Source organism: Pantherophis guttatus, chromosome 1 (genome assembly GCF_059756535.1).
Source record: "Pantherophis guttatus breed Tessera chromosome 1, ASM5975653v1, whole genome shotgun sequence".
Taxonomy (NCBI): Eukaryota; Metazoa; Chordata; class Lepidosauria; order Squamata; family Colubridae; genus Pantherophis; species Pantherophis guttatus.
Window position 1 is genome coordinate 338,651,715 of NC_142063.1, and position 19,917 is coordinate 338,671,631.

General features: G+C 42.3%; 1 protein-coding gene and 1 long non-coding RNA gene across 15 annotated transcripts in view; one reads left to right on the forward strand and one right to left on the reverse strand.

The window, feature by feature from the left end:
* The window catches only part of MSI2 (musashi RNA binding protein 2), a 645,448-nt gene that overhangs the window by 276,210 nt on the left and 349,321 nt on the right, over positions 1 to 19,917 (forward strand). The window lies entirely within an intron of this gene.
* Positions 16,081 to 19,917, reverse strand: part of LOC117667426 (uncharacterized) — a 13,828-nt gene continuing 9,991 nt past the window's right edge. Inside the window, exon 2 of the long non-coding RNA XR_004592039.2 lies at positions 16,081 to 16,520. This is a non-coding gene — a long non-coding RNA (uncharacterized LOC117667426). The remainder of the gene's footprint in view (positions 16,521 to 19,917) is intronic.

The following is a 19,917-nucleotide window of genomic DNA, read 5'->3' on the forward strand; positions in this document are numbered from 1 at the left end:
TGTTCTCACTATTAGGAAATTTGTCCTTACGTTCTAGGTTGCTGCTTTTCTTGATTAGTTTCCATCCATTGTTTCTTGTCCTGCCCTCTGGGGCTTTGGAAAATAAGTTGATTTCCTCTTCTTTGTGGTTGCCCCTCAAATACTGGAATACTGCTATCATATCACTCCTAGTTCTCATTTTCACTACACTATACCCCATTCCTGCAACCGTTTTTTATATGTTTTAGTCTCCAGCCCCCCTGGGCTTGGTTGCTCTTTTCTGCAGAAGAGTGGAAAGAGACTCTATTATCTTTTTAATAAAATGATGACCAAAACTGGATGCAGTATTTGTAAGTGTGGCTCTTACTAAGGCTTTGGTGGGTCTGTTTTGGTTTTGTAGGAGCAGAACGGAATATAGTGGCTCGCTCAAGGTCACCCAGACATCTGAGGGTCATTCTTGCATTGATTTGTACCCTGCAGTATCAGAATGAAATAGTTGCTTTTAGCTCAGCTTACAAACCAACCGATCAGTATCAGCTACGGATAATATGCTAAACATATGCAAGGTTGCACTCTAGAAAGGAACAGGTTGCAACCTTTTTCATTCCGAAATATGGCATTCTGCAAGGAGTAAATGTCACCATCCCTAGGGATGCAGTCTGGGAGAAATGCAATTTTTTTTTTTTTTTGACGTGCCATACAGAAGTTGCTAAATACTTGAAAAGGGTTGCTCGCAATTAAGGAAAAAGAACAAACTGAATATTATGGGACTTATTTTATCAATGGTTAGAAACAGAAGTTAGAAACAGGGAAAGAAAAGAAAAAGATTAGTGAAATGAAGAAGATACGTTACGACAGGGAAGCAAATATTATGATTATTATGTTTAATATTACCATTTTAATATTATAGAATCAATATTCATGTAGTGAATATTGTTGTAAATTTTGATTATTATTTTATAAAGATATCTGTACCCGGACGACACACTGTTTAATTGAAGATGGAATTATTATATTAAAAAATAAAAAAATTAAAGAAAAGTGTTGCTCTGATTAGCCATCAGGAGACAGGAGTTAACTATGGAACTGAATCTTTGGTGCTCAACTTATGATTCCAATTGAGCCCGAATTTTTTCTTGCTAAGCGAGACCGTTGTTAAGTGAATTTTCCTCCATTTTTACGAACTTTCTTGACACAGTTGTTAAGTGAATCACTGCAGTTCTTTAGTAACATGGTTGTTAAGTGAATCTGACTTCTCCATGGACTTCGATTGTCAGAAGGTTGCAAAAGGTGATCGCATGACCGTGCAACCGTCATAAATATGAGTCAGTTGCCAAGAATCTGAATATTGATCACACGACCATGGGGATGCTGCAAGTTAAGTGTGTGAAAAACAATCATAAGTCATAGCATAGCATTGTGATTAACACCAGCTGTCTGCAATTACCGTAAGTTCGAATCTCACCAGGCTCAAGGTTGACTCAGCCTTCCATCCTTTCTAAGGTAGGTAAATTGAGGACCCAGTTTGTGGGGGCAATAAACTGACTTTGTATAAATATACAAAAGTATGAAGGCTATTGCTTAACACATTGTAAGCCGCCCTGACTCTCCGGAGAAGGGCGGCATATAAATCAAATTTTTTTTTAAAAAGTCGCTTTTTCAGTGCCGTAACTTCAAATGGTCACTAAACGAACTGTTATAAGTAGAGGACTACCTGTACTGTTTTTTCATAGTGACAAGACAGGATGTTATGAGAAAAACAAACTCTTTTGAATGAGTGCTGTGAAAGAGAAACTTTGTCTAAGTATGCTTTGTTAGTAGAAAAACTTCAGTGCTGGGTTCAAACCTTTGCTTTAGCCCAATTCAGTATTTAGCACCGAGAGTGGTGGTGTTGGGCTGTCTGAATCTTGAATAAAGATAATCTTCTCAGACATCATCTCCAGTGGGTTCATAAGCGCTCCGATGTGGGCCTAGAACACACTAGGGCCTGGTGCTGTAACTGAAAATGCTTTGTATATATCAGTGATGGCTAACCTTTTCCGGACCGAGTACCCAAAGCGTGTGGTGCCCCCTGCATGTGCCCCCCTGTGCATGCGTGCACAGCCCTTCCGCATGCCCCCTGCCCCCCACACATGCACAGCAGAGACCCGATGACCAGCTGGCTGGTGCCCAAACCCCCAAAATGCAATGTGTGCACGGTCCCCTGCAAGCGCCCCCCCATGTGCCCTGCCCCCCCCCATATGCATGTGCAGCAGACGACCAGCTGGCTGGCGGGAGGCGCACGTGCATGCGTGGCGAAACTGAACTGGGACGACGGCTCGCATGCCCACAGAGAGGGCGCTGCATGCCACCTGTGGCACGCGTGTATCTATGGTGTATACAAAGGATTTTGCAGTGTTTAAGGGAAAGAACCAGCCTTTTCTGTTGCCCCATTCTGGGAGAATTAAGCTGTTGGACGACTGCGGCTTTCTAAGCACATTCTGTCACACGTAATATTCTAGGCAAAGCGTTGAAAGAAAATTGCGCATACTGTTGAAACTCATTGGTACCTTCTTTGATTGCTTTCAAAACTTTTAGCTGCTTCTCAATTATCGTCGGCGTCTAACAAATGAATTCTGATTTTATTGTTCTCGGGCGCATAACTCTTCAGCCGGAAGAAGAGCCATCTGTGACTCACACGCTTGCAAGAACGTCTTATAAACAGCTAGAGTTGGCCCAATAAAAGAAAAATCATCTTTCTCTTAATCTGCATCTCCCAGATGCTTCATAAAATGTCACAGGACAAAGGAGGTGTTCTCACTCTCCCTTGTTGTCCACTGTCAGAGTTGCTAGGCATCGTTTCCTGAACCACTCTGGTTTCCAACTGGATGGAGCCATTGGGCAATTATGGGGACAGGAAGTGCCTTATGTGCCAATAAAAGGAAATATTTGTAGCCCAGGGTTAAACTGTGGAGTTCTTGGTGCTCTCTGACTTCGCTTGTTTGCTTGCAGACATTCCTTTACCCAACTAGGTAACATCTTCAGAGATGTCGTGAGGTCTTCAGAGAACATCTTCAAGCTCAGAGAGCATCAAGGACTCCACAGTACCTTATATCTAATAAGACAGCACTTCTAGGTGATGCGTGCCAAAGGTGCTTTTTCAAGAGGCAACTGGACTTTCTTTGTTTTTTTCTAGAAGAAGTTTTGCTTCTCATCCAAGAAACTTCTTCAGTTCTAACTGAATGGTGGGGATTGGAAGGATTTATATTCCTTGCCGTCATCTGGTCGTTAGCATTCTTTCTGAGCGTTGTTGAGACCACTTGGAAATTTACCTCATGGTCACCTGAATAATGCAATGGAGTTGGTGAAGGAACTGTGTTGTAAACAGGAGATAGGTGATGTCGCATCCCTCCCCCCCCCCTATTGAAAATAGCCTCTTTGACATCTAGATAGACATCTAGGAGATGTGGTACCTTAATTTGAGGGGAGGTAGGACAGAGGTCTCCAAAGTTGGACTTCGACTCCCAGAATTCCTCAGACAGTAAAACTGGCTGGGCAATTCTGGGAGTTTGAGATCCACAAATCTTAACGTTGCCAAGTTTGAAGACCCCTGAAATAGGGAGGAGAACTGTGCTAATTTATGATAGGAAACATCCGAAGAAGTCTTGTAGCTCCTTTTTGCAATTAACTACATCAGATATCACTCGTTTTCCAGCACCGACTCTGTCGCTTCATTCAGTTTCTCCTTGGTTGGCCTTTGGGCCCAATCATTGAGGTGAAATAACAGTGACGACGATAGCATTCATTCAGCAGCACTCCAGCCAGAGATTTTATTTCCCCCCCCCTCCCCCAAAGTCTATTAGAGCAGGCAGAAAATGCTTTTGCAGCTTTTGAATGTTAAGATCGATTTGCAAAATTGGAACAAGACAAGTCTGTCCAGAGCCTGGTTGCTTCCCCGTTGAAAAAGGTGCTGCTTATATTGCAATCTGCATTCCATTTTCTCCTCTAATTAGGGAACATGATAAGTTCAAAGCCAGCTCTATTCATTTCTGTGTTGTGACAAAAACAGGCTGAAACCAAGAATGAACTGCTAGGAAAAGTGAGGCGAGGGAGAGAGAGAGAGAGAGAGAGAGAGGGAGGAGAAAAAACTCATAACCAGAAGTCTCCCTCCACCCTTTCCACCCCTGCCAAGTTTGAAAAGGCCAGAGCCTGAGAAATCCTGAAAAATTAATGGGGTCTCGGTAAGTTTTGCACATTTGCCGCTGACCTCTCCTCTCCCAAGCCCACCATGGGTCACCAGTGAAAACTTGGTCGCACAATAGCTGCACAGTGGCTGTGCTTTTGTATGTAAATATGACCTAAAGCGATGCAGGGAGCTGGTGGCCCATTGTGGCAGCCGCCAGCGCGATTTCAAAAAGGCGCACTCGGGCCTTTCAGAGCGCGCCGAGAGATACCGCAAATGTCATCAGCAGGGTTCTTCCCTTGGCAGGCCCCCCGGATCCTCCTGCCATCTTCCTCCGCCATAAAAACATCATCAGACTCGCTGCTAAATAATGTAAAAGTTGCCTCCGAGGGGTTTTCAGGGACAGCCAGACAAAGAAAGGGCTCTTTTGCCTTTTCAAAGCACCCCTGGCCGCCTCTCCCCCTCCCCGCCGCCACTGACGACCCCCACAGCTTTTCCCTCCTTCCCTTCTCCACTGCCACCCCTTTTTTCTTTTCAAAATATTTTCAAGCATCCCACTGAGTTCTGAACTCATAATGGTCTGCATTTTCCCATTGTAGGGAAGGTGGGGGGGTCATTTTGCCTTTCTTCCTTCTTCTTCTTTCCCCCCCTTCTTTTTATTGCTATTTTTTTTCAGTGACTGGACAGCTTGAGTTTCCAGTCCCCTGTTAATGATGAATCAAGTCTCAAATTGTAAGAGCTCAGATAATACTGATTGGGTTGTGTTTTCTTGTTTTGCTTCCAAAAGCAGAATGTGTGTGTGTTTGTACTGGGGGGGGGGAATGCCAAAACCCTCCCTCCCTCCCTCCCTCCCATCCATCTTTTTCCTTTCCTTTCTCCTTCCTTCCTCCCTCCCCTCCCTCCCTCCTTCCCTCCCTCCCTCCTTTTTCCTTCCTTCCTTCCTTCCTTCCTTCCTTCCTTCCTTCCTTCCTTCCTCCCATCTTTTTCCTTTTCTTTCTCCTTCCTTCCTCCCTCCTTCCTCCCCCCCTCCCTCCCTTTTCCTTCCTTCCTTCCTCCCTCCCTCCCATCTTTTTTCTTTTCTTTTTCCTTCCTTCTTTCCTTTCCTTTCTTCCTCCCTCCCTCCCTCTTTTGTCTTCCTTCCTTCCTTCCTTCCTGCCTGCCTGCCTGCCTGCCTGCCTGCCTCCAGCACATGGTGGTAAAGATTAACTTTGTTCAGCAATTATTTGAAGCTATGATGGTGCTGAAGAAGAATATCACAATTATCAGATTACTCAAGTTCTTTTTTTTATAACCTTGCTAACTGCATAAAATATCTCTGTTAATAGTACTGTTATATTTCTTTACCAGATATAGAACAGAGCAGAAACATTATTTCAGTCATCAACCAATAAAACACATTCTATAAAACAAAGCAAAATTATCCTGTAGCATCAATAAGTGTTGGCAATCATCGATGGGCAAAGCTTATACACAATGTAACAAAAATTTGCTAATTTTAGAGGAACACATTTATCTTAGTTGTTTAGCAGATAATACAAATAAAAATTAACCGACTGCCCCAGAAATGTAACTAAAAAGGGGGGTAATCAACTGGTGGCAAGTGTCTCTGCAGAACTGAAAATACAAAAGAACATGAATGATGGTTTCTGTAGCACCTGAATCACAGAAGCAATATCTGGGTTCAGATAGGTTTTTTTTTTTTAAAAAAAATCCCTTTCAAAACAGCTGTAGGAAGAACATTACATTGGGCTAGAGATAAAGCTTTCCTATATTCAGGAACTGTAACATTCTATTCTTTTCTATTCTATTCTATTCTATTCTATTCTATTCTATTCTATTCTATTCTATTCTATTCTATTCTATTCTATTCTATTCTATTCTATTCTATTATTATTTTATTATTTTATTTTATTTTATTTTATTTATTTTATTTATTTTATTTTATTTTATTTCTTTTCTTTTCTTTTCTTTTCTTTTCTTTTCTTTTCTTTTCTTTTATTTCTTTTACCATCTTTATTACTTTATAAGTAAGTCAAGGTGGTAAACGTGCCTCCAGAAGTGGTAAATGCTCCAACACTGGAAGTTTTTAAGAAGATGTTGGATAACCATTTGCTTGAAATGGTGTAGGGTTTCCTGCCTAAGCAGGGGGTTGGACTAGAAGACCTCCAAGACCCCTTCCAACTCTGTTATTCTCTTAACAACATTAGGTTGGAAAAGACTAGGCTGCCTCAATGCAGTAGAGGTAAGTCCCTCGACTTACAACCCCAATCAGGACCAGAATTTCCATTGCTAATTGAATGGTTAACTTTTTTTTAATGGTTTTTATAACCTTTTTTTTGGGGGGGGGAGATTTTTATTAAGCAAATTTGTGCAGTTGTTTAAATGAATCTGACTGTCATTGAGTAAATCTGGCTTCCCCCCTTGACTTTGGTTGTTTGGAAGCTGGCTGGGAAGGTCACAGTTGGTGATCCGTGCCCAGCGGTGGGTTTCACATATTCTTACAACTGGTTCGCCCTGCTCACGTGTGCGCTCACTTCACGCACTCCTTCCGTGCATGCGTTTTGCTCACGCATGCGCCTTCTGCGCATGTGCCCGGCATAAAAAACGTGGCTAAATAGGATGGCATTACCCTCAGTCGCCGCTACCAGTTCGCCCAAACCAGTTTGAACCGGCTGAATACTACCTTTGTTGGTGACTCAGAAGTGCTGCAACCATCACCAATATATGCCAGTTGCCAAGTGTTTGAATGTGGACTGCATGCCTCCGCCACTGTCTGAAATGCAAGGGCTGGCTGCAGGTCACTATTTTCAGTGCCACTGTGACTTTGAATGGTTGCTAATGGGTGCATCCTGTAGTTAGTAAATTTGTTCCGCTGGCTGTTTTGTCTACAAGCGCAAAGAGTTATATACAGTAAATCACAGGTTTGTAATAACTGCAGGGGGTTATCACTTTTTTTTTCCCCCTGTGTAATTGGTGAGATATCTCCTGACTTCACTGGAGACTTTCTGGTCCAGGGTTAATTACAAAAAATGGGCTTGCTTCACTTTTTAAGAATTTCTTTGATTATACAGTTAGAAGAGATTCCCATTTGGAAGACTATTGGAGAATTGTTCCATCAACCTCTGAGATGCTCCTTGAAAATCTACCCAAGAAAACTAATTATTCTTCCTAACTGCTTTACTCTTTCAAATCTTTTGTCGTAATGGAGATTTAGACTCCATCACCATTCGGCTATTATTTCTGTGTAAACAGAGTCATGCCCTATTGCGCCAAGCAAACAGTCAATTATTTTCCATTACCTTTGGCTGCAGATAACGAAAGGTGTAAGGTAATGAGCACAGCAGGGTCACAGTTCTTCATTTGTTTGTGTTCTTTCCAATAATAATAGTAATAATTGTGGTTAGAAAGGGTTAAATATCCTTGACTGCTCAGCTGCATTTTGGTGATCCAAGGGGACTCTGTGTAACTGGGGTCAGGATGATTTTAACTCCCAGGTAGGTATTGTCTTAAATTAATGTCAGTCATTGACATGGTACCTGAAGTTAAACTTTCCGTTTGTACAGCTATGCCAGCAATTTAACTTTTTAAAGATCTTTCTTAACTCACTATGGATAGACTATCTTTTCCAGAAGATAGCACTTAGACTTATATACTGCACTCCCTGATGGTCAGCATATTGCCCCCAACAATCTGGGTCCCTGTTTTACCGACCTCGGAAGGATGGAAGGCTGAGTCAACGTTGAGCCGGTCAGGATCAAACTGCTGGCAGTCGGCAGAATTAGCCTGCAATACTGCATATCTCATATTTCTGCTGAACTGTTTACCATAGTTAAATATTTCTCCATCTTGGCAACTTTAAGATGCGTGGATTTCATCTCCCAGAATTCCCCAGCCAGTCTTGCTGGTTGGGGAATTCTGGGAGCTGAAGTCCAGGCATCTTAAAATCGTCAAGGTTGAGAAACATTGACTGTGTAACAAAACTGGCTTTTGGACAGACTCTTAATTCTGAGTCATTTTCCTTTGTATATATTTTGAATTATACATTTTAGCTGGGTAACAATTTTGGTTGGATGAAAAAAGGTGAAAGCTTCAGATTTGGAGACTTCATCAGGCAAAAAGAGGGGTATTGGAGAGAAAGAACCAGAATAATCAGCACCCCAAGAATGAGCATAATTCTTGATGGAGGATGATGATGATGATGATGATGATGATGATGATATTGTCCATTCAGTCATGTCCAACTCTTGATGACTCTCTGGGCCAGGTCTCTCTACATCTTCTAGTCTTGGCTCTACTTCTTTCTATGCTCTGGCTGGTGTCAACTTCAATGATGTCCAGCCACTGTGTTTTTTGAAGGCCTGGTTTCCTTTTACCACTAACTTTTCCAAAGCTAATGGCTTTTTTCCAATGAATTCCCCCCACACGACATGGCCAAAATAAGTGAGACACAGTTTTGTGATTTTATTCTTGATGGATTCCAGTTTTGGGGCAAGTCACAGAGAAGCAACCTTGTCAATTATTTTGGATTCTCTTCAACGTGGACAGGATGTGTGGAGAGATTATCTTCTGTAGCTAAGTGGGTATCATCTGTCTGTATCGATCTGTAGTATACAGTGCCTTGAGCTGTGTCTTTATGCCAAAGTATAGATGGATATATATGAAAACTAAAAAAGTACATGAGACTTAGGTGGAGAAGAAAAGTCCATTCTGGAAAATTTCAACAAATTCATGTGGAAAAATACCAGAATGAAGACCTCTAAGAAGACTCAACAAGCAACGGATAAAATGATGGCACTCAAGGAAGAAATGAGAAAAATGTGACGCCTCGTCCGGAATTCTAAAGTGGTATTGAAGCTGTAGTAAATTGCATGGTATATAGAACACATGGTAGGCTTTCAACTTTGATTTATTTCTTGGAACTCAAAGCTAACCTGGCCAGCAAAACTTTGAGTGAGGTGTTTAGGTAAGCCAAACATTTCAATGAAGAGGCCTGCAGGTCATAAACTATAAGCAGCGCCTGGATTTATGCTGTGTTTCTTGGATTTTTTTTTCTAAAATAGTGAAGTATCTTCCAGAAGATATTAATAGATTTAAAATCAGGGAGTGGTGACTTGTCTGGTCTGAAACCTTCAAAGCGTGTGAGTCCCCATCACACTGCCACAGACAAGGCTGAAATTTTGGAGGATTTTCTTTTTCAACTGAAACATTCCTCTTTTTAGAGATCTGATTAAAGTTAAAATCTTTGTCTCCGCTTCCCAATGACAGGATACAGAACTGGGCCTTTACTTTTAGGCTAGTATCTGTGGTGATCCTCAGCCATCCAGGTCATGGTTGTTTTTTCAAAGGTGCTTGAAGACGTTTCGCTTCTCATTCAAGAAGTTTCTTCAAGTCTGACTTGAAGAATTTGGGGATTGGAAAGATTTATATTCCTTGCAGTCATCTGGTCATTAGTACTCTTTCTGAGAGTCATTCAGGCCACTTTGAGATATATATGTATTACAGATTTGCTCTAAATGGGTGTGGAACTTTCTTGGAACTGCTGAAAGAACGGTGTTGTAAACAGGAGAGAGGTGGTGTCGTATCCCTCCCCCTCCGTTGAGAGAGGGGCTGTTCAGTCTTAATGAAGATGGCCTCTTTAACCCTCTTTCAAATCACTAGTTCTCTCAGTCCAGAATGTGGACTTTTACGCTAGTAGTAAGAAAAGGTTATATAGGGACGCGGTGCCTCAGTGGCTAAGACGCTGAGCTTATCGATCGAAAGGTTGGCAGTTCAGCGGTTCAAATCCCTAGTGCCGCGTAACGGGGTGAGCTCCCGTGACTTATCCCAGCTTCTGCCAACCTAGCAGTTTGAAAGCATGTAAAAAATGCAAGTAGAAAAATAGGGACCCCTTTTGGTGGGAAGGGAACAGCGTTCCGTGCACCTTTGGCGTTTAGTCATGCCGGCCACATGACCACAGAGACGTCTTCGGACAGCGCTGGCTCTTCGGCTTTGAAACGGAGATGAGCACTGCCTCCTAGAGTCGGGAATGACTAGCACATATGTGCGAGGGGAACCTTTTTCTTTAAGAAAAGTTTGGGGACTGCTGCTTGCATTTCAGCTTTAAAAACCATACTGGGCCAGACACAAGATGTTGGCCATTTAGCATCCTTTTTCAAAAAATGTCCACCGTCTCTTGTTTTTTGTTTTTTTCCAGCACATCACTATGTGCTTTCTGAAAAGACTGACCTTGTCACCAGCTCCTGCTGTCATGGATGCTGTCTGCTTCATCTGAGCTGATTGTGAAAAGCCTGTATAACTTAAAAAAATTAGCTTTTGAGCTTCTTTTTCCTGGTTTCCTTCCCATCTTTGTTCTTCGTGTCTGGCAGTATTTAAATTATAAGTTTGAGTGCAGGGAGAGCCATTATTATTGAACGTTAAGTTGCTAGAGGGGACTTTTAAACTAAAAAACAAACGGGCTTTAAATAAAACATCTATTTATCATCGCAATGGTTTAAATAAAATAATGACTATCATTGCGGTGTATGGTTATGGATGTGAGACACACATTCCCAAGACACACAAACTACCTGAGGAATAAAAGAGAAGGAAGATGGGGTTATTTATTTGTTTGTTTGGATTTATTTCACTTGGACTTCAAAGTGACTCTAGGCATCTAACACTTTAAACGTAAAAATGATTGGAAAAAACCCTCAGAATAACACCACAAAAATACGGTGACATGGGCTCTCTAACTACCCTTCCCCAAGGCTTGGGAGTTTTAAAGACTTCTGGAACTTTATCAGGATGAGAAATACCTGGAATTCTGAAATAAAAGCAGGCTTTGATTAGTCCAGTTAATGATTCCCACAAAATGGATGCATTATCTGAAATCGCACTATTTGATGTGGTATTTCTCTGTGTGATGGAATGTAGTCTGGATTCCCAGGAGAGGGAGGGTGTTTTCCAGAGGAGTAAGAGGTAGCTTAGTTCAGATAATTTGTGTGAAAGAAAGATGGCAAAGGTGGTTCCTTCCCAATAGCTCTCAAGAGTTCTCAGGAGCCGTAGTGGCGCAGTAGTTAGAATGCGGTATTGCAGGCAAACTCTTCCTATTTCCAGGAGTTCGATCCTGTCCTGCTCAAGATTGACTCAGCTTTCCATCCTTCTGAGGTTGGTAAAATGAAGTGGTATATAGTAAGTGCTATTACTATTGGCATATGCTTACTGTCCATGGTGGGATTCAAATAATTTAACAACCGGTTCTCTGCCCTAATGACCGACTGGGTGGGTTTGATCATGGTGGCCATGGCCAGGGGGTGTGACAGGCAGCACTCAGCCTCCTGCACCCCCCTGGGAGCAAAAATGGGCCACGGGGGGCAGCGCCACACCCCCTGTGCCCCGTTTTGGGCCTAGTAGGTTTCCCTGTACTTACCTGGGAGCCAAAATGGGGTGCGTGGGGACTCCAGGTAGGGGCGGGACCAACCAGCAATTTAACAACTGGTTCGTCTGAACCGGCTGAACCCCACCACTGCTTACTATAGATAGTACAGATAGTCCTTGACTTACAACAGTTCATAGTAACTGTTCAGAATTACAACGGTGCTGAAAAAAGTGACTTATGATTCTTTTTCACAGTTATGACTGCCATCCATAGTCATGTGATCAAAATTCAGCAACTGACTCGTATTTATGACGGTTGCAGTCTCCAGGGCTCATATGAGCCCCTTTTGCAACCTACTGACAAGCAAGTCAATAGGGAAGCGAGATTCACTTAACAACCGTGTCACTAACTTAACAACTGCAGTGATTCACTTAACAAACTGGGTCAAGAAAGACTGTAAAATGGGGCAAAATTCACTCAACAATGGTCTTGCTTAGCAATTGAAATTTTGGGCTCAATTGTGGTCATAAGTCGAAGACTATGTGTAGAGTGGTTCAGTTTGGCAAGATTTGGGGTACCAAACCATGTGGAACAATAAAAATGTCCACTTGGAAGAATCACCACGTCTTTTTTTTTTTATATTGGTTTTTATTGTGAAGTATAGAAATGCAATTCAATATTTTTCGGTTCCGTGGTGTTAAATATAAATACATATTATTTACATAGTATTGCATCTTTGCTTGTATATGTTTTGGATATTATTACACATAGTAATGCACAGTTCTTTATGATCATATATACATGTTATTTACTTGTTGTTTACATAGATTACAACCTTAATTCAGTAATGCACATGGTAATAGTTAACTCTTTATGATCATTATTAGTTAACCTTTATATTTCTCAAACTTCACTTTTTGTTTCTTTTCTCTATCCACTCATACCACAGCTCCCACACATTGTAATATTCCGTGTTCTCTCTTTCGTTAAGTTCTAATGTTAGCTTATTCATTTCGGCGCACTCTAATGTTTTCCTGATTACTTGTTCTTCGGGGGGTAGTTTTTTCTCCTTCCAATACTGAGCGTAGGTTATTCTTGCCGCTGTCGTTATATGTATAATTAGATACTTCTTTTTTTCATATTCTGTTTTCAGGATTCCCAGGAGAAAGTTTTTGGATTCAAAATCAATATTATCTTTTATTATTTCCATAATCCATTTCCAGATCATTCTCTGGTTTCTCTTCAGATCGTATAAATCTTTCGCCTTTCACCACATGTCTTTCTTGGGTTTTGGAGCCTCCACTATTGTAATTGGCTGTAGTTTGACGGAAACAGGCAATGTCAAATTTTAAACATATTTTTGTAGATATACAAAGGATAAAAAAGAATATACTTATACATTAAAATTATGGTTAACAAAGTCACAGAGGAATTACAGAAAGCAAAATAAAAACACAAGAAATCTAAATATCATTCCTAAAGGTGAGCTTAGATGGAAGACAACGTATTTATTGTCTCTCAAAGCACTTTAGCAACATAGACTCAAATGTTTTCTCTTTCTTTAAATCTTCATACATAACGCTGGTAGACGCAGCATGCGGTGCTTTATCCGCATCTCGGCAAATTTGCATGCTTCGATCAAGGTTAGTGTCAGCATCCGTAATTTTTTGTTTCGCGAATTCTACAGCCTGAAAGCTATTTTCAGATTCCTTGAGAGTGAACTTCTCACGTTAGTCGTGTTTTTCTCTGATGGAATCTTCCTTTTCTCCATTCTGCACACGCAGTGATTAACAGCATCTGAAAGCCCAACCTCAACCATGTAGGCGCCTGTATCAATTGCACACCTGCTAGCCTTCCATTAACTGAATTGTGGTTGCATTAAACATGACCGGGTATCAATTTATGATTCATACTAAATCAAAATGTCCCATTATTCAAACTCATACTTATTGTGAACTTTCTGTACTATTTCAGATTAGAATTAAGAGACTCCTGTACTTGGTAGGTTTCAGTGCAATGGGAAGGAGATGGCTTATTAGGCCAGGGGTGTCAAACTCGATTTCATTGCGGGCTGCATCAGGGTTGTGTTTGACCTTGGGGGAGGGCGTGCGTGGCCAGGGGGGCATGGCCAGCTGTTCTGCCCCAGCTACGGACCCCAAAGAACTCAGCACACACAAAGTCTGTACAAACATTAGTTTACTAAATTAAATCAGTTTTTTTTTCCAAACAAAGGCTGTTAATTAACTTTCTTAACAGCCTACAAGAATCCAAAGAATAAATAATCTTAATCTTACTGTGGTTGGCAGAAAGCCCAGAAGCAATTTGCAGATCAAGGCACAAAGGAGAGTGAACGAAGTTGTTCCCTGCAAATTGCTTCAGTCAGCGTTCCTCCTTAAATAGGCTAAGGGAGTGACCAATTAGCCCCAAGCCTTACTCTCGAGGAGACCTCCTCCTGAGAAGCCACTCCTGCCTTTTGGGAGCTCTGTGCGCCCATGCATCGAGAAGAGGCTCCTCCTCTTCGTCCTCTTCTGGAGGTTCTGAAGGCCCTGGCTGAATCCCCGCCTCTGACACCGCATCTTCTCCAACCTCCTCATGGTCCAGCCAGCTGTACAGGATGCTGGCGCAGCACCACACCAGCCTCCTCGCTGTCCAAATCAGCCACCACCTGCACAGGCCGCGTACAGGCCACAACACCAGCTCGACATCTGTTTTCGGCTGCGATAGTTTCCTGCAGCTCTCTGCCAGCGAAAATGGAGCTCGGGAGCACCGCCCCCCCCCCCCAAGTTCGGTTTTCGCTGGCAGAGGCATCGCAGGCCAGTCCTTTGCTGTTTCTATGGTGGCCCCATGGGCCACATCTAAGCACCCCGCAGGCCGGATGTGGCCCCACAGACCTTGAGTGACACCCCTGTATTAGATGCTAACAAGTAGACTTCAACGTATGGTCACAGTTGAGACCAGAATTTTTGTTGTTAAGCAAGATGGTTGTTAAGTGAGTCGTGACCGATTTTACAACCTTGTTTTGCTGCAATAGTTCTGTGAATCACACAGTTATTAAATGAATCTGATTTCCCCCACTGACTTTGCTTATTGGAAGCCAGCTGGGAAGGTTGCAAACGGCAATCACATGATTCTGGGACATTGCAACTGTCATAAATAGTTAGTCGAAGTAGTCCTTGACTTACGACCACAACTGAGCCCCAGTTTTCTGTTGGTAAGTAAGACAGTTAACTGTCTTGAGTCTTCGGAGAAAGGCGGCATACAAGTTGAACAAATAATAAATAATAATAACAAATAATAACTTAATTTTACCCCATTGTATGATCTTTCTTGCCAGGGTTGTTAAATGAATCACTGCGGTTGTTAAGTCAGCAACATGGTTGTTAAGTGAATCTGGCATTCCTACTGACCTTGTCAGAAGGTTGCAAAAGGTGATATACATGATCCCAGGACACGGCAACCGTCGTAAATATGAGTCAGTTAACAAGCCTCTGGATTTTGATCACATGACCATGGGGATGCTGCAACGATCACAAGTGTGAAAAATGGTCCAAAGTCACTTTTTTCAGTGATTTGAATGGTCACTTAAATGAACAGTTGTAAGTCAAGGACTACCTCTACATTCTGGTCACCAAGCACCCAAATTTTTGTTCGTGTGACTGTGGGGATGTTGAGATGCTTATAAACGCATGGACTGGTCATAAATCACTTTTTTCCAGTGTTATTGTAAACGGAAGGGACATGGTGGCTCAGTGGCTAAGACGCTGAGCTTGTCGATCGAAAGGTCGGCAGTTCAGCGGTTCGAATCCCTAGAGCTGTGTAACGGGGTGAGCTCCTGGTACTTTTCCCAGCTTCTGCCAACCTAGCAATTTGAAAGCACGTAAAAAAATGCATGTAGAAAAATAGGGACCACCTTTGGTGGGAAGGGAACAGCGTTCTGTGTGCCTTTGGTGTTTAGTCATGCCGGCCACATGACCACGGAGACGTCTTCGGACAGCGCTGGCTCTTCGGCTTTGAAACAGAGATGAGCACCGCCCCCTAGAGTTGGGAACGACCAGCACTTATATGCGAGGGGAACCTTTACCTTTATTGTAAATGGATGGTATAAAGTCAAGGAATATCTGCATTTGGGAAAAGTAGGAATCCTTCCCCTTAAAAAACTACTTTGCCTCCCTCCTCTTCTTTCTCCCATGCCTCTTGATGAAAGTTAATTTTAAGCAAGGGGTCGGCATCCTGTGACTTCAGGGTCATGTGCAACTTTCTGGTCCTCGGAACAGCCGTTTTCCTGCCACCTTGAAATAGGAAAACGCCAAACAGGAGTGGAAACACTGAACCGGCATATCATAATGAAAAATAAAAATAAAATAAAACCTTTTTCTCTTTTTTCCCCATACTACTTGACTCCCTGCTGTGGCCATTCCCACTCTGACCTACCGTTAACGCAGAAGCCGGCTTCTCCATTCTTCAAATGCTTTTTCATGGAAACGGAAAAATGACTAACCGGTTTCTGCTTTTGAAGCAACACAGAACACGCTGCCTGCCTAGCGTACGGCTGTTAGAAAATAACTTTTCCTTTTTATGTATAGTGTATTCCCAGCAGAGGCATTTATTTGAGAAACGAAATGCTTCTGGTTAGCTTCTGTATGGATTCAGTCCAGCTCGAAACCGCTGCCATGAGTAAAATTCATTTGGCGGCGAAGGAAGTAAAAACAAATGTTTCCTGACATCGGGCACTTCTGCCCAAGGGCCTTTGGGAGCTATTTTCCTTCTTGTTTCTTTTTCTTTTTCTAAAAAAATCTTTTTAAATTACTCTTGCATTACTCCGAGTTCAGACTTGGCAGCCGAAGGCAGGGTAAATATTGAAACAATTTAATTGTTGGATGATATAGTGGAATTCCTCGGTATAGATCCTCTGTACATAAAATATATTTATTACGGAAAGGTTATATATAAAAAAGTCTTCTCTCTGCCCTTATGTCATTCGAAGGTCAGGAAATGAGCTTCATAACTTCTCTTGTGATCCCGCTTAAAAAGAAAAGGGGAAAAAAAAATGAGTCAGCTTTGATTCTGAAGAGCTGGTGTATGCATGCATCTCTAAAAGAATTTGTGTCTATATGCAGGCAGGCAAGGAAACACCCTTGTTAGCTATTGCCAACTCTGGAATTCCCATTTCTTTGAGGCTCGTGGAGGTCCAACTCATAATCACGGCTGCATTTTAAGCCAACCAGTTACAGGTAGTCCTCGATTTACAACAGTTTGTTTAGTGACCATTTGAAATGACAACGGCACTGGAAAAAGTGGCTTATGACTTTTTGAAATGGAAGGCCGTTACAGCATCCCCATAGTCACGTGATCAGAATCCAGACGCTTGGCAACTGACTCATATTTATGACGGTTGCAGTGTCCTGGGGTCATGTGATTCCCCTTTTGCAACTTTCTGACCAGCAAAGTCAATGGGGGAAACCAAATTCACTTAAGAACCGTGTTACTAACTTAACAACGGCAGTGATCCACTTAACGACTGTAGCAAGAAAGATCATAAAATGGGGTAAAATTAAGTTAACCGCTGTCTCGCTTAGCAACAGAAATTTTGAGCTCAATTGTGGTCATAAGTCGAGGACTGCCTCCAATATTGGTCGTGTCTGAAACCTGCTCATGGAATGAATCCGGCTGCACAACCGTTTCTGTTCTTCTTTAAAAGGATTCTTAAGTGTCGATTTTTAAACGTGCAAGGTTTTGCTCTAATGCGATTTGCATTTTTGCGCTTGGGGCTGCTTTCAACAGGCTGAGGGTGCAGATGTATCCATGAAGACTTTCTCTTGATCTAAGCTCCAGTTCCTTAACAAATGATTGTGCTGCTGGGTCATACACTGTGCTGGTACATGCGTGTCACAATCACCTGAACATTAACCGCTCAGTATCTTTGGAAAGGTTGTCTTACTGCTGGAGGACAGGGTTCCCCCCCCCCACACCGTATAAAATGTTTTTTAAAGATGTCTTAAGACAGTGTTTCTCAACCTTGGCCGCTGGACGATGTGTGGACTTCAACTCCCAGAATTCCCCAGCCAGCTCTGGGGATGTGTGGAGTTGAAGTCCACACATCGTCCAGCGGCCAAGGTTGAGAAACACTGTCTTAAGACATCTTATTCTTTGCTTTAAGAATAATCAAGTCAGTACGAATTGACAGCAAAGCATCAGCAGTCAGAAGAAAAAAAATAAAACAGATTTTTAAAAAAAGATCAAAAGCTTAGGCAAGTTCTGTCTGGCATATTAATAACAAAATGTTATTACGTAGAATGTCGATGTTCTACATGTAGAAAATGTAGAATGTAGAAAATGTTTTATCTGGCATGTTAATAACTGAAGAACAGGTACATCTTCCGGGGGAGAGTATTGCAGCGCAGTTTGTCCCCAAGCTTTCTGTCTTGGCGGACCGGTTGGAGAGGGGGGAGGGAGGGAGGGGATGGTTCTGGGTGAGCGGCAGGCTCGCCCGTGAGCGTGCGAGTGGCGGGTGTGCGTGCCTTTCGCTCGAGCAAATGGAGCTGTGAATTTAAGCTCTCTCTGCTTGTGAAAGGGGAGTTACACGAGTACCAGCACCCCTCACGCAAATGGAGCTGCGAGTGCAAGCGCCCACCACTCGCTCAAATGGAGTTGCACACGTACACACGCTTGCCCGCCACTTTTGCGGCCCAGTTCCGAATGGGCCACAGCCTAATAGTAGGCCGCAGTTCAGGGGTTGGGAACAGGGGTGGGTTCTACTTATCTTTACTACGGGTTCTCAACGGGCCCGTGCACGCGCGCTTGCTTTGCTCACGCTCACCCGCTTCTGCACATGTGCAGAAGCTTCCTGTTGACGTCAGGGTCGGTGGGCGGAGCCTCCTGCCGGTTTTTCTACTAGTTCTATAGAACCGGTCCGAACTGGGGGCAACCCACCACTGGTTGGGAACCCCTGTTGTAGCTCAAAAACTGGGCGTCCCTGGAAACAAGGTTGGAAGATACAGGAGAAGCATTTGTGTGTTGTGTCTCTTCCGCAATCGTTGTCTTTCGAGTCATTCTCAATATAAATGTGCTAAAAATAGTATAACTCTAACAACACTTCATAACAATCACATTCATTACAGAAACAACAAATTAATCAAGCTAATAACTTTTATAGAATAATCAATTAATAGAGTGATTCTTAATCATTTATTTTAGTGGAATAACCAGCAGGGCTATATTTGCAATTCATTTATAATATCATGTCAGCATTACATTTGCAGCTGCTTGACTCAAAGTTGCAAAAGAGTACTTTACCATAAAAAAGGTCATTTGATTCAGAGGGCCTAAGAAAGTTTATTTCCCACTTGAGAGGGTTTCTGTGAAATCGGAGAAATCCATTATTATGCTCTTACATTGTTTGTGAGGTTGTAATGCTCTCTTTTCCCCTGCAGAAATGTTTCTTCATCTGATTTTATTGCATAATAAAAACCTTGAGAAATAATAACCATTTATCAATGAAAGGATTTAAGTAAAATAGAGATGGTCCTTGACTTACGACCTTGGAAAATGTGGAAGAGCAGTTTTTAAATTGATTCTAGGTTGACCAATTTGAGGAACATTCAGTTGGGATGAATTTTCCCTAAAGGACAAGAATGGAAATTATTTTGATTGTCCAGATGGAGATAGGGTGGATTTGATGATGATGATGATGATGATGATGATGATGATGATGATGATGATAATAATACAAAGACAGTAAAACACCATGTCCAAGAATTTTATAAGATACATCAACAAATTGCAGCTTCCTGCAATAACACCAGCGGAACTGCAAAAAACTGCGCTACTTGGAACATCGTACCTCTTAAGAAGGTACTTGGTTGATACCTAGGACGCTGGCAGCAACCCTTATCAACCATTAGCACCAGTCAATGGTATTTGTGACGCATTTTTGAATGTTCAGTTGACTGAGTTTCATGTTTAATGAATAAAGTAAATAATAATAATAAAGCGAAGACAATAAAACAAAATGTCTACCCCACAGTCTTCAGTCTAGCAGAGGAAGCTGGTTACTCAAAAGAGAGTCAGTAGACAGCTATCTGCAAACCCAACAAGAGTGGAGAAACAGGTTCGATTTACCACAAGGTAATTCACAGTTCTTACCTGTGTTTGATTGGTTACGCTCTTTTGCCCACCCTGTTCTAGGCGTCTGTTGAGTTGCTTCATCTCTCAAGAGCCCTCCCCAGGGCTGTAGGAGATCTGCGGCTACAGTGAATCCACAGGACCATCGTTGTATCCAGGGTTCCTTGCCTTGTGCTAGAACAAGGGCCTCTGCTGAACCCTGTACCAGAAAATCCCTGAACTCCATCTAAAAATCGCATTAGATCCATCAAGTCACCTGGGATGGACCCCACTGAATAGGTTCCACTCCTTGCACGGG